Source organism: Trachinotus anak, unplaced genomic scaffold (assembly GCF_046630095.1).
Source record: "Trachinotus anak isolate AG129_WGS33_773 ecotype Australia unplaced genomic scaffold, CSIRO_AGI_Tana_v1 ptg000032l, whole genome shotgun sequence".
In the NCBI taxonomy this organism is placed as follows: Eukaryota; Metazoa; Chordata; class Actinopteri; order Carangiformes; family Carangidae; genus Trachinotus; species Trachinotus anak.
The window spans coordinates 26,934,504-26,950,435 of NW_027273883.1; the positions used below are offsets into that span (position 1 = coordinate 26,934,504).

General features: G+C 42.0%; 1 long non-coding RNA gene across 1 annotated transcript; it reads right to left on the reverse strand.

Moving 5' to 3' along the window:
- Positions 1 to 340: 340 nt before the first annotated feature.
- LOC139613755 (uncharacterized) lies at positions 341 to 5,986 on the reverse strand. Its single transcript, XR_011686820.1, has 3 exons — positions 3,878 to 5,986; positions 1,717 to 2,060; positions 341 to 1,045 (listed from the first exon to the last, which is right to left on the reverse strand). It is a non-coding gene; the product is annotated as an uncharacterized lncRNA (long non-coding RNA).
- Between the last annotated feature and the right edge of the window lie 9,946 nt (positions 5,987 to 15,932).

A 15,932-nucleotide genomic window follows, 5' to 3' on the forward strand; every position in this document is an offset into this window, starting at 1 on the left:
ATAATATTTTTGCCTAGTTATGATTTCTTAAAAATGTGACTTTAGGCTCTAAAGCTTCACACTGAATGTTGTTGCTGTTGCCGTTTTAAATCCGTGGTTTAAAGCCCTGAGCGAGTCCTGTATTAGTCTGTTAAACATCATAAAGTCCGCTAGCAGAGCACTCGTGAACGCGCAGCGCCAGATCGAGAACGTTTTTCACTCATTCTTATTGCCCAAAGGCATGATGGGAGAGACACTACTGTGCAGTCTCTATGGGCCGCATAACGCGGAAGTAACCAAGCCAGAAACTTTTTCGGCGTCTGTGCCAGGCGAGAAACTCGTGTTGAACTGAATGGGCGCCATTTTTAGATCCAGCATCCAGGTCTTATAATACATCCATGATTGGGACACAGCTTGTCTTCAATGTCCCAGCAAAATGGTGAATCTAGGCCAATGGACCCTTCCAGAAGATAAAAATGTTCATGCCCCCAACCCAAAATTTTTTATCAATGATTAAAAATGATAGGGGAGGCAACTAATACAAAAGGAAGTATACAGAATTCTTGTGAAACAAAGGCCAATATTCACAATAGTATCAGAAAACTCTTCTTTATTTTCCCTACAATCATTTCCACTGCACTTTGTTTCATATTTCCCCCTGTTCATCCACGCCCTGCATGCAGTGGATCTATGCCCCTCCAGTGGGGCCCACCCCACAGTTTGTGAACCACTTATCTAGACAGAGACCTCCCTCTATGATTACAAAACCAGAGGAAGTAAAACACTCATTTCTTGTCAATGTAAAAATTCTGAACTTTGTGATATTACAATTATATATGACCATGTAACAACAATGGCCTAAAATGCAAATGTACCCCCCCAAACATTCCTTCTTCAGTGGTTAAGTGTTGCTGAATGGATTTCTCCTTTAACCCCGGCATTCACAGATATCAATACAGCTGTAGTCTCCAGTGTTGAGCTGACTTCTGCAGCATGAAAGGAGGCTGAATTATCCAGAGACCACGCTGGGTGGAATTTTACCTTTTGAAAAGACACCTAGAAAAACCTGAACACAAACAGGCAACACAAGAATTAAGAGAAGCATATAACTCTGGAACAGAGAAGTATTTTTAACACTATCCAAGGGGCTCTCTCTCTCTCTCTCTCTCTCTCTCTCTCTCTCTCTCTCTCTCACGCTCTCTGTATCTTCGTTTCATTTTCTTACCTTTTCTCACCACCCCTCCCCCTCCACATCCATTCTTTCTTCTCCAAATGGCAATGTGTTTTAGCATCAGTGGAAAAATACTGTTTGTTGCCCAGTGGATGTTGTTTGTGCCTCCCACCCCACAGGACTGCTGGTCTTATTGTATACACACACACACACACACACATCCAGGTACCCACATATTTTGCTCATGGCAGGCCTCAGCTGCTGTGACATGGCACAGGGAATATGAAAGCGGAGGAAGGAGAGAGATGAATAGAAGAAAAGGGAGAGTGCTGGAAAGACTGCAAAGTGCCAGGAGCGGAGAGAGTGAATAGAGCGGACGGGGAAAGTGGCTGAGGAAAACAGATGGAGGGAAATCTAAGGAGAAGAGACGGAGAGGGAGCACTGAAAAGAGGCAGACGGAGGTGTGGAGAAGACAGAAAGAGCGGGAGAGATCTCGCATGCCAAAATCAATGTGGAGCTGGCTGTGTCAAGTTATGTGCAAGCAGAGAGAAAACAGAAATACACACCTAAAAATACTCTGTGGCTACGATCGACAGCAGGGGAGCGGCAAACAAAGGGGGGGAAAATCCATAATACATGATGGCGGTGATATTGTATAGGTAGGGAGGTGTGTAGTCACCTACTCCAGCATCTGCCAGACGAGGCAGCACCCACAGCGACACACCCCCGTACACGCGGGTCTCCATGGTGATATCTCCACAGCGACGAAAGTGCTGATGATGATGATGCACACCTGCCCACAGTGTGTCTGTCTGACTGTACGTCTGTCAGTCTGGAACCGCTCAGGTGAGCCCCTGGGTGGGGTTGCCATAGCAACCAAGGGGGTCCCAGCTGAAAGCGAGGATGTTGGCTGGTGACAGACAGACAGGAAGACAGGTGGGTGTGGAGACAGATATGCAGGTAGAGAAAAAGGCAGCAGCCGGGGAGAGAGGAAGAAATCAGAGAGGCATTTTAGCTGCTGAGAGAAATCCATTAAAAACCTTTTTCTCTTCCCAACAACTGTGTGTGCAGCAGGAGATACAGTGTCCAAACTGTTTCTCTAGAAAGACAGTTATGCAACAGTGGCGCAGTTGTACCTGGACACCAGTTGTGCCACTGAGGACAGTAGGTCGCATTTTAGTTCACATCCCCATTTACGAATAAATTGCATGTGGTGTTTTTTTTCTATTTATTTTTATTTTGGTCTGATAGTCTTTGGTGTCAATAAAGCTTAAAGCTTAAAGTTTTTGTATTGATCAAATTATACTAGATAGCGTCATTTCTACAGTAACTGCATTGGGATTGCTTGCTTCTGACACTAAGCGGCATTGCTGGCTGGTAAAATTATTTTTTTAAATCAACATATCACATATGTTTTCAAATGGAGTCTAAATTACAGAAAGATAGCAATGTGTGTGTGTGTGTGTGTGTGTGTGTGTGTGTGTGTGGATGATGTATGTATGATTGTCTGGTTGTTTGTGAACTGCTGAATGTGTCCTGACTGAACCTGTGCTAAAACATATTTCCAGGTGTGGGAACAGTCTGTAGCAGGACTTTGACAGAAAAGTCAGTCAAGTGTCTTACAAACACCACCATCTGCATTCAGGCTTACCAGTCAAAGACGGTAACTCCTATCACCAAAGTGGTAAATTGTGTGATTGTGATTGTGTGAAATTGTCAAAACGTGGGAGATGCAGTGATTTTAAAAATGGCCCTCTCTCTGTTTTCCTTCTTATTTTCTGCTCTCAGTTAACATGGAGTCAATGGGGCAGTTGGATGGTTCTCCTGCCACTCTGAAGTTCGTACCTCTGTCACTCTTTGTGCTTTGGAAGTGACACTGTGTGAAACAAGACACATCTGCCGACATAGTTGGGAGAAATTGCCGTGTGAAGACTGAAATTTGTGGGCATGGGTAGGCAGTCAGTTGGAAGGCAAACAGATCTGAAAGGAGTAAGTTAAAATCTAGGAAACAAGCACAATCATTAACTAGGAAACACTAGGAATGATGGCCTAAATGTACAACACTCGGGATAACGAACGAAAAGGAAGGGAAGCACAGAGACTAAATACACTAGGAAGGGAAGACAATGAGACACAGGGATAACTAAGTAAGGGACAAATGCATGAAACAAGGAAAACATGACCTTAAGACACAGTCTGGGACATGACAATAACCATTTGTATTGTATTCCATAACTGTATATCCCTCACCATCAGTGTGAAGTCTTACAGATACTAATATTATTTTACTAGCACTTTTTAAAGATGTTAAAATGATATAAATTAAATTCTGTATGACATACAGTATATCCTGTATATTTTAAGACAAATCAGGTAATACACTTCCAAGTAAATACACTGTGTGTGTACTTAAGAAAAGGTTTTTGACATTAAAAATATGCATGCAAAGAGAACATCAAACAAATAAAGTGAAAAACATGCAACCAGTTAGAGCTAATTAAAGTGTGCAGGTGAAGCGAAATGTCCTCAGCCTGCTTGCAAATGATGCTGATGTTGAAGCTCATCTAGTGAAATCTGAGTATTCCAGCAGTGAAGACCATAACGAACTCTGTAGTTAACCCTCATCAAGACACATTTAAGATCAGTGCAAAGAAAACTGCAGCAGGGTGTCAGTTTATAACAGCCAGTAGACACAGTGCCTCAGAATATGAACAAAGTAAAACTAACCTGCTGCTTACTACATTGTCCATCATGAAAAACCCTGGTCAACCTCCCCTTGTTAGCTTGTCCTCCAGATCAAAAACAGCTCTGCATGACTGTCTGACCGAGCCTGCAGGAGGGTACTGTTCTGCCAGCTGCAATTTACTCCCTAAAATACATTGTGTTTGGATCAAATGATGTGGGAGTTCTCTCAACCGCCACCAACACTTCACACATTTACTGTACTGTAGGTACCGGTTTTACTGCTGAAATCAGACCAGGTCTCCAGGTGAAAGGGAACTGTGCTTCACTGGACTAAAGTGTCACAGTTCTGACAGTATCTGGTTTAATTAAGGGGAAGTATCGAGTAGCAAAAAATGGAAATAAGTAAAGCACAAGTACCTCAAAATGGTAGTTAAGTGCAGTCCTTAGAGTAAATGTACTTAATACTTTTTACCACTGCTGATACAATTATTTAGCATGTACACATGGATTTTTATATTTATTGTATATTGTATCCACCACAGACACACAAAAGACTATTTAAATGAAATCATAATCTCTCTTGATGTCAAAACGTGTCTCTACAACAACTAATCCTCCAGCGTCTCACTGCTCATGACCAAGCAGCAGTGTTGGCTAACGTAAGATCATATTTTATATTGTTCATGAAATGACAAACTAACACTGGAAATGAAAGGGTTTGTCATCAGCTAGCTAAACAGTTAATTAAGGCAAAAGTTAGAAATTAGCACACATTAATGCTATAAACTACCTAACATTAATTAGCTAAAGTGTAACTTAGACTAAAGTTAAAAACCAGCTAACATTAATCAGCTAAACTGTAATTTAAGATACAAGTTAGAAACTAGCTAATGTCAATTAGCTATACTCTAAAATAAGGTTAAAGTTAGAAACTAGCTAATGTTAGTTATCAAAACAGTATCATAAGGCTAAATTGTAAAACTAACTCACATTAGTTAGCTATACTCTAACATAAGGTTAAAGTTAGAAACTAGCTAATATTAGTTGTTAAACTGTGACTCAAGGCAAAAGTTAGAAACTAGCTAATGTTAGTGTTCATATACGTGACACTATGCAACTCAGAAATTCTGGTAAGAAAATAAAGTGTATGAAACAAGCGCGATAGTTAGCCACTGCTATTAACATGTTCGTACTCTCAATTGCAGAGACCGTATGAGAGTGAGACAGGCAGACGAGATGTTTAACTTTAAACGTTTAAGTTGAGAAATGGTACAGTCCACTGTAGGGGTGTCTGAAATCATACTGCAAGATTCTTCCAGGAATGGGAAATATATTGCAATATTTCAATCACAGGTAAGAAAGATAAATGTTGCAGCCTCCCTGTTGTTTTTCCCTCCCTTGGGGGGGATCCAAGTCTTAATCAGGGAGACCCCCCTCCCCCCAATAATTTGAATCCTGGCTAAAATAATTTGTGAGATTGATGCATATTTTTTGAGCTACCCCTTAGACCGATAAAGTAGGCCAACAAAATGTACTGATGTTCATAAACTACAAATATGCAAACTAAGAATAAGATAAAATGAAAAAGAAAGTATCAAGTACAAAGCAGAGTGTTGCCAGGGGTCAGAGGGATCTTTGATGTCAGGATAAGACTTTCTCATGATTCTCCTGATGGAAGCAGAGGGGTCTTTGCTGACGACATCCACTGCAACCCCCCGCCTACAGAGCAGATCTCCACAGCACCCGCTGACTCCACAGCAGGTGAGCTGGTTGATTCTGTGACTTTTTTAAATAAAGTTTAACAAGTTCAGTCTTTTGTTGTATATTAGAATGAACGGTAATAAAACATGTAGAAGGTTTTAAGCCATAAAAACAACTGTATGAGTTGACTGTGAGGAAGAAAATAGACATTTTGCGTTTGAGGACTTTGACACTTGTCTGTCTTGCCTTGTTAATTTCATTAACTGTCATACAATACCACTACCTTGCTAAGTGATTTAATCTGGGTATAGGTGTTACACTGTGAGGTCTCCGCAATGCCTTTAACAACTGAAGCAACTTTATTTACATACAGGTGACCACACCCTCCGTGTATCACACCTTTAGGTCCGGTAATGCAAATAGCCTTCCTTCCTCTGTTTTGTACCTGTACCCTACCTAATTACAATATCTGTAACCACTATACGATCAGCATTTACATACTGTGTGACCCCCAGCTTGTGCCTACTGTATAACTGTTCTCCTGCCCTTCACTCTTGGTCAGTCTATTGCCTCAGACCCGCTCTGTGTCAGTAGGCTCACCGTATTCTGGAATACAATAAAACTCACACCACTGCAGCAAACTCTGAACTGGACTGAATGAATTTTCTTCAACAACTGGCATGCTTGTTCATCAATACACAAGCTCCAACCATCACACCTCTGTTTTTTGGTAATGTCTTGAAGCAATGCTGTCCATCACCTAATTTCCCTTCGGGGATGAATAAAGTCATCTATCATCAAAAAAAGGAGATTATGTCTCTTAGCGAGCTCTACTAAGCTGTGCCCCAATTCAGGGGCCGCATCCTTTGGAGGCTGCATTTGAACACAGATTGTGTCACGGTGACGCGACTGGGCTGTCCCATTTTGAAGACTCCTTCAAATGCAGCTGACAAATGTGTTCTTCTTTATTTGGGCAACGAATCCTCCATGGCCCAACCTATCCCAAGATTCATGGCATGCCAGTAATGAAAATAATATGGCATCGAAAAACACCGACAGAGAAGGATTACACTTTTAAATTCAAGTATTGTGATTTTAACTGGTGCAACTATTAAAACCCAAGGGCCTTAAAACCAAAAGGCGACAGGAGCTGTTCTGTAATGCAACAGTAAGGACGGGCACAGCTGGTGACACAACTGTAGCACGAGATTTGATCAAGGTCACTGGTGGATCTGACATGTTACCATGTGTGTCACTCACTAGAGGCTGCAGTTAGAACACATACTTGCTTCCTTCAGATAACTACCCAGAGAGTTAATCAGCTGAATGGCAAAGACCTAAAACCTTGATCTTTGCGCTGCCCTCCTGACATGACGGAAAATCAGCAAGAACTGCCTACTGGCCAAGGAAGATGTACAGAAAGTGAAACTGTACAAAAAGCTATGAACATATTTTGACTTGTTGGTACGGGCTAGAGATAAAGTTTGTTTTGCTCTTTAATTGATGCAGTGAAGTAGCAGTCAGGTCAAGTGCAGAGGAACTTAATGCAAAAGTTTGCATTGTGTTGCTCATTAGTAAGATAGTACCTACTATTGATGACTTGTTGCTCTCCTTGGAAGTTGTGCATTAGGGAAGTTCATGTAAGATTGTGTGGTAATTACATTCTCATAAGCGGTCAGATAGCATAACAGTGAGTTAACTGTTGTGTGAATTGTGTAATTACTGGATCCGGTTTTGTATTAAGCCAGTCAAAGGACATTAATTCCTAGTTATCGGACATATTTCATGCTGCATATGTTTGGTTGTATGTCTCTGTTTGTATAGTTCCCTTCTGATTTATGATGGGGCTGTGGCGAATAACTAACTAAAATGTATTTCAAATGTATGCTAGGCTACTAAGTGAAGCATTAGCTGCAGGTGTGCTGTTTATATTTGCTCCTACAATAAGTTGTACGTTAGGCTGTATATTCCTGTTTAGAAGACAATGGGAGGCTGCGTGATGCACTGTTCATAATTATTATTTGAACAGTATTGCAGCTTGTTGTTTTAATTTCTTTGTTTATTAGCAGAAAACCACACACACACTCCTTCTGAATACAATATGTTGAACCATCATTTGTGTCCGCCTCCTATTTCTCTTCCCTGTGTGAAGTCCAGGCCTGAGCTCGTGCTACAGAAAGTGCAAACATCCACTCACACTCAGGTACGGGCAATTTAGTGTCACTAATGAAAACAAGCATGTCTTTGAAAAAACACACTGAATCCCAGTTTAGGAAAATAATAATATTTTATCTCCAGCTAGCCAAGCCAAGTCTTTCTTATTTAAATTGTCCAAAATCACATATTTGCCTCAAAGAGTTCCTTCAGGAGTTTGGAGGAGGGTCTAGTGGACATAGTGGAGCATTTAGCAGCTAAAATACTACATATATACATTATCACCTTTAAAACCATACTTGTAGCAAACATGATTTTTCAGCTTGTTGTGATGTTATGTGTAATAATTATAGAATATGTAAATGTATCATGGGCGTTTCCATCTCCACCTTCATGGGACCTTCATCTTTCTCATGAAGCTAAAACTTCATCGAGAGCAGCTCTGCCTCTGAGAAACATCAGTCTGACTGAATTCCATTCTGCTTGCTGTACTATAATCAGGTGTGAACACATATGACTGTTCAAATATGCAGCAAAGTATTGTAGGAAAAAGTGTTCATGCACAATTAACCTTCCCAGAGAGGGACAAACAGAATGACAGCAGACCTGCTGACAGAGTTTCTTCAAAGCTAAAACCTGGAAATGCAGTCACCTGGAAGATGCTTCACCCACTGACAGTGAAACAGCAGCTCCAGACATCAATGTCTGAGCACCCTCAGCTCTGTGTGTGTGTGTGTGTGTGTTAGTGTGTGTGTCTATGTGTGTGTGTGTGTGTGCTCCAGACTTTATTAATTTGCTGTGCTAGTGAGTCAGTGTCCATATTTAATAGCTGTGTGGTTTTCTGAGTCGCAACCCCCGACACTGCAAGTATTGAGCTGTGATTCAGATGAAGGGCGACAATCCACCAACAGAGAGAGAGAAACACACACCCACACCAACGCACACACACACACACACACACACACACACACACACGGACACATTCAGACTCTCTGCCACATGCGCTGGCTAAGACACCAACACATGATTCACTCCTGAGACTGCAGGCAGTCTGCTGGTATCTGGGGAGATGCTTACTGGACTGTGAGAATTTCCAGTCTCAACAAACAGTGAGACATGATGATTCTGCTCCACAGTTTGACCCCGGTTTGGCTGTCAGAACACACACACACACACACACACACTGAGAATCATTCACACTACCTGTCTATCTGGTGTTACCATGGTAACTACAAAAAAAACAATCAACAACAATTAGGGGTAAGAAAGGGTTACATTTAATTCATTTGTGAAGTGTATCTAAGATGAATTCACCCAGGGGCGACCTGATAGCTGAGTGGCTAGATGTGAGTGCAGATGCTCTTAGCAGGCGGGTCGCTGGGTCAACTACTCACCGCCCCGACTCTTTCCTGCATGTCATTCCCCCTCTATCTGCCCCTGTCCTGTCACTCTACACTGTCCAATTGATAAAGGCAAAAATGCCCAAAAATATCTTTATCTGGAAACATCAGAGCCAGAGGAATCAGCAGCAGCAGGAGCCTGGATGGTGTCAGACAGGAAGATGTCTGATAATTAGTTTTCTCAAAATTCCACATGGTGTTTAATTACATATTTATTTACTTAAAATATTAATAAAAAACAATTTTGTCTTGATTTCTGGTGTAATATTCATCAGAAGACTGGCAGGAGTCTTTTTTTCTTCTTGGCCACTTCGGGGCAGTGCTCAACAACCTCACTCGGTATGAAAGTGAAAGTAATAATCTGGAGGTAGAAGGATGCCAACTGGCCAAACCTCTGCTCATTCTTATTGGCTCGAGGCTACGTTAGCTACAAGTTGCATAACTCACCCAAATGTCTGTCGTTGGTTGAGTTGCATTGTGGGTAATGCAGGATTAGGATTTGGAAGAAAAATGTGTTAAATAAAAACAATGACACCTCTGCTGCATCGATGTTGATCCTTGTTCTGTCCATCAGGACTGCAGCAGTGTTACAGAGGTGCAATGCTCATTCACTGCTTATTACATCTCACACTTTTTATGTCTTTATACAGTTTCTGTGGCTAATATGTTAGCAAACAGTTGCCTATTTGTCCTTCAACAGACAGAGCAACATTAGCGGTTAAATCTGACACTGTATTTTTAGTGTTGTGATGATATTCACCATTCTTTAGCTCTTTTCAGTCTCCACTAACTCCTGAGAAATATACAAGGTAGTCGTTCACCAGGTGTGTCTGCTTGTCGGTGCTGGGCAGGTAATGTACCTGCTTTTTTTTATCAGAGCTTTTTTGCGTAAAAGCTGCGTAAAGTTTGAGACTGTAAAACCAAAACAATGAGCTGAAAGACAAATTCTTCTCCTCTTGCATCTGAAATTCTGCTGCACTAATTAAAGTCTGATCAGTTCAGATCTATCAAATTATTACAGAAAAATCCAAAAAAGGAAAAAAGAATACTAAAATTATGCCTGGTATTTACTGCTGTACAGTCCAGTCTGAGTCTCACTCTATAAAATTCACTAGTGTTTCAAAGAATTAGATTCTGTTTGTGGCTGTAGCTGACGAGGGGCTTTTTCTTAATAATTAAATAACACGATGGGATGAGTTGCTCCACTGCAAATTAATTTATAAGTCATTTGTGATAAATAAATAACTGAACCTTATACACAGATCCATTGCTTCACTTTGTGCCCAACAAACTCTCACCAACTCGGGTCGGGTCGATGACAGTTCAGCCATGCAGCAGCTCTGTGCACCCTGAATGACAGGCACACAGAGACCGACAGGGACTGTGAAGCTTTCTGATGGTCCACCAGCACACTGATGTGGCGGGATTTCTCCTGATGGCCAGTCCGACTATGACAGACTGGCCTATTGTCAATGTGTGTGTGAGTGAGAGAGAGAATACGCCAAAGCTCTACAATGAAATAAGATTTTAGCCATTTGAGAAAAATTGAAAATCAATGTGGTGGTCAATGTTGGTATAAATCAGTGTGTGGGAAACACTGCACTAACAGCGTGTTTTTCACCCCCATATAATTTTATACTATCTATGCTTAAAAAAAACATCCAGACATTTCCAGCCCTTAACCACTGTGATGCAGACACACAAACATACACACACAGGCAGATTCCCTTGGTTTTGCACACAACACAAACTAAATATGAACATACACAGAAGCAGACAAAAATACAGATATGTGCACACTGTGCAAACGTGCGTACACTCAAATACGCCATGTACACACACACACATACACACTTACACACAAACACAACCACAATTGACTCCCTGCTTTGATTGTTGACCCTGCAGATGTAGGTCTAGGCTGGGCTGAGCTCAGGCCTCATTGTCTTGTGTTGTTACAAGCCAGGCAAACAAATCTACACACCCACTCACTCACACACACACACACACACACACACACACACACACACACACACACACACACACACACACACACACTCACACACACACCTGTGCAAGTCTATATGGAGGACTGCCAGGTGCCAGACTAATACAGCACAAGAACAAGCATGAACACATATTGCAAGTGCATTTATGACCGACATCCAAATTGCTTCAGCTCCTCTGCATCCTCAGATAATGTGAATGCATCAGTGTGTGCCCATCACAGTCAGGCAAAGTGTGTGTATGCTGCATCTGTGTGTGTGTGTGCGTGTGTGTTCCTGCCAGGCCTGCACTAATAGTCTTAATGCTTCCTGAGGAGTTGCCCAGAGCTGCATTAGCCTCTGGATGGGCCATTGATTTGACGCAAAGAGCCTCAGCTCTCCACCCTCCCCATCCCAACACACACACACACACACACACACACACACATAACAGACACACTCCACCCATCCAGCCCCTTAAAGCTCTATATGGCCAAGGCTTCCTGTCTTGCGCCCACGGGGTTATCTCCCCAATGCAATTAAGGTGCTTTAAAAGTGCATTTTCAGGAAGAAGAAACATGGGGGTAATGAGGGAGAGTGCTGGCTGGACAGCTCTGCTGCTGAATGCAATGGGAAGCCCCCGTTACCCACCAAGAGCCCTGCCAGACACTGAGATGGATGGACACACCCCAACTAAGAGGAGAGCAAAGGGGGGAGAGGAAATGGATGAATTACTAGGAGGGGTGTAACATAAGCCTGGGGTGGGAAGTGAAGTGGTGGTCTGGTGGTGCAATAATACTTAAAGGAAAATAGGTTTTACTATCGTCCTTTTCCTGCTACACCTTGATCAGTGTGGATGTGCTGATCAATATGCAATTCAAAGTTGACTACATCATTCAACTAATGGAGCTGATTTTGTTAGAGAACTCCATCAGATGTCATATTCTATCTATGTCAGGCCAAAGCTCATCAGTCGGTCTTTTCTCTGAGGGAAGTAGCTTCAGTGCTCTTTAAACCAACAGCCAACTTCAATGATAGCCTCAATGGTCCGGCTGTTGAAGCAGACTACAGCGAGTTTCTGTGGAAACTACAGTCAGTTTTACCTCACGGATTATACTTTAATCTGTTATTTCTTTGATTACCCAAGTAGTTTAATCTATGAAAATATGGCAGCACTAGTTTAAAAGTTTACAAAACTTTAAAAAAAGAGACCAAAAAGGATTCATTTTAGATTTATAAAAAACAATAAAAGATGAAATTCATGTAATCTAAACTAGATGTCTAAACTAGAACCAGAAAATGTTTGGTATTCTTACTTCCTTAAAGTCCCAGTCCAGAAATCACATTTTGTTCTGGTTCTCTTTATCTGTTCTATCAGAAACGTAATAAACAGAAACACAACAAGATTTCCTAAGAATGTAGGTTTGTCTAGATAATAATAATCCATCCATCCATCCATCCTACTACTGCTATTTTGCCATTAGACCACTACGTCTAAAGGCAAGGCAAATATATTTATATAGCACATTATCATACACAGAGGTCATTCAGTGTGCTTAATGTGACGAGTTGAAAGAGTAGTATAGTAATGGTCTGTTACAAGTTCATAATCTAACAAGATTCAATTCAGGAGATGTGTTTAAATGGTGTTTTATAACAGTAGAGACTAAGGTTTTAAAATGCTAAAATGTTAAAAATTCAGTAATGTATTCATTGTTTATCTAATTCCTGAGGGTTAAAAATTAATACCCCCATACAGTATTATTTGTGATCCCAGAAAGAGGTTTTATTTTGAAAGTCTGGGATCTGTGAATCTGTTGTTGTTTCTGCCCATGGGCCCAGCGGGCAAAAGAAATATGTAGAGCTAGCCTGTGTTGTTGAAATAAAACGCTCGCTGTGGAAACTCCACATTTGTGCATATTTTACTGTTTTTTTCACCCATTTCCCTGACGGGTGTAACATTAACAGGAAATAAAAGAAGCATAAAAATAGAGGTAAAAAGCAGAATAAGAAAACAGTATAAAAACAGACTATAAAACAGATAATATCCAATTAAAGAGCAATATTAAAAGATTAATCTTAAACTAGAAGTGTATATGATAAGGACAGGGCAGGGACGTCAGAAAGGACTGAGAGACTCACTAACACACTGTTGGCTTTGTGTTTTCTTGTCAGTCATAAAACAAATAATTATTCCAGTGTGTACTTTAATTCTTATCATTTTATTGTACTGTAAAACTTTTGGTAATAAACTAATCAACTTCCCAACAAAAACTCCAGCTGCAGCGAAGGCAGTGGAATCATCTCAGGTCAGTTAAAGTAAAGGTTGGTTTATGTCTGTCATAATGTGTGTTTTCAGGCTGGAGCAGGTCCTGTAAAGTGGAATGTCTGCCTGTGCTCTACATTAAGCCATTTCCCTGTCCAGATGATTTAGACACATTAGGGTTAATGGGCTAATTACTGCGGCTGCTCCAGCTCTCTCGCTGCATGTTATGCAATATCTGGGAGGATACAGACAATTGGGTTTCAGCATCTGACACTGACGGAGAATGTCTGTCTGACTGCTTCCCTGCTGCCCTAAGCACTCCTCCAGTCCATCACAGAAAACACCACACGCTGTGATTGGGTTAAAAAAATATGGGAGCAATAAAGTCCAGTGTTTGGCTCAGTCTTCCTCGGTGTTAAACCTACCTCGAGGCGTGACGCAAAATTGTGTTCTTTGACAAAAGACAGAGAGCAACTGAACAGAGTCTGAATTTAATCGGAGATGCTTTTTTGGATGATGCACAAATTGCACCTTTAGAGTTTCAAGTGAAAGAAGGGAGGTAAAGGAAAGGAGGCAGAGCTGAGAGCAGCAGAGAGAGAAATGAGACAGACACAGCTGATGTCTCCAGGCTCAGATGAATCATAATGGCTTTTCAAGGGGAAAAAAAGGAAGAGAGAAAAAGGAGGTGTTTTATCAAAGGAAAGGCAGGAATAATGCGCGTGTGAAACTTTATGAGAGGTCAGGTAAAAATGAGGGAGGTAAGAAAGGAAAAGATGGATGGCAAGTAAAAAGAACAGGAAAGGAGAGAGCTGGCTGAAGGAGGTGGGAAGCTAACACACTACAAGCTAATGAAGTGGGAGTGCTCTGCTCTTCCAGCCTGCCTCTGGTCCTGCTCCGCTGCTCTCAGTAAAACTGCTCTCTTTCTGCAATCAATAGCCCCATAATTTCACCCAAATAGCTGCCCTTGCTGCTGTGAATTGGTGACAAATCACGGGCGCAGCGGTGGCGGTGGCAGCAGCACCGCCGCAGCTCGCTCGGCCCCGCAGCTTTGACGAGGAGCCAAATATTCTATTTATCTTCCTTCAGATCACTGAATGCAAACTGTGAATAAGATTTGTGTGAAAGAGAGGAGATCCATGAGATGCAGGGGGAAAGAAAAAATTGTGTGCGTGGGTTGGGCGGGGGGCAAATGTGGTGGCACATATTTAGACAGGACTTACAGGCATAGAGGCAATGAGGCATTTTATACCAGCTGGCTTTGAAGCAACCAATGGTGTTTTGATTGCATTGTTAGGGCTTTGTTTGAGGTCCGGGCACATCTCCGAGGCGAGGAGCGGCGCTGTCGAAGCCTATTTTGTGCTTTTGAAACAAGCCTCGGTGGAATATTTCTCCCATCCTGAGTCACACGTGCTTCAGTCGAGCAGTGCACATCGTGCATCACAATGCTAATGAACAAAGAGACAGAGGAGAAGATTCCTCTTCTTCTACACTCAGATGTTGGTCATGTACAGCTATTGTTGAGCCTTAATGGCACCGAAGAAGAGTCAATTTGTGGGTGTTATTTTTTTCCCTTTAAGTGGGGCCTGTTAAGTCAAGTTTTTGTCTCCACCCCTGGGAATACTCACCCCATCTTAATAGCACCCAGATCACATTTACAGTGGTTACAGTGGCTGTTAAATGCAGCAGGAAACAGGCCAATATGTTGGCAAAAGTGCTGGCGCTTTAAAGAGGTCAGGAAATGCTGGTCAGAGCATAAACCTGACACAGCTGCTGGACGGTGGATCCTGTACACACTGTACAAATACAGACATGTCAGTATCAGTGCATGTGATATACAAAAGTAAGGATTTGACAGATGAGAAATAATATGAAGCATCCATACCTCTGAGAGCCTGGTGAGCTCATAGGATTGACTGTGGCTGACAGACTGTCTGTTCTGGAAAGAGCCCTGCGAGCCTCTCTGCACATCCCCACACATTGCAGTCATGATAACAGTCTTTCATATTAAACTAGCTGACCATGATTGTTTTTGGAAAAGAACCGAAATTTGTATTTGTGTTGAGGACCATCACATCCTCTTGACATGCATCCAGCCGGGCAGGTCTGAAGTCAGCAGACTGATTCACCTGTGTGTTTGTTTCTGCTGTTTATTCGTCCAGATGCAAATGAACTACAGGAATTGTACAAGGCAGTCACGCAGCAAAACAGCCAGGTGGTATTTTTTTTACTGCAGCTGGTGATTATAATCAAACAAACCTCAGAACTGTTCCACCAGCACGTCCACATGAAACACCCCGCACAGCCCTGTCAGCTACGCAGCCCCTCCCCCGTCCTCATTTTGGTCTATCAGACCATATTCATTCATTCAGGTGACAAGGAAGCAAACAACACCACCAGAGCAAGACCGAAAGCTGCTGGCATCAAGGAGACCGGAGCGAGATCTCAACACCAGCAGCACCACTGATATGTGGCAGGAGATCCACAACACCACAGGCTACGGGAGCAGCAGCGCCCCCGCCATGTGTGAGGCCACGCTGGCAGATGAGCTTAATATGTTTTATACTGGCTTTGATCTCCTCAACAAAGAGTCA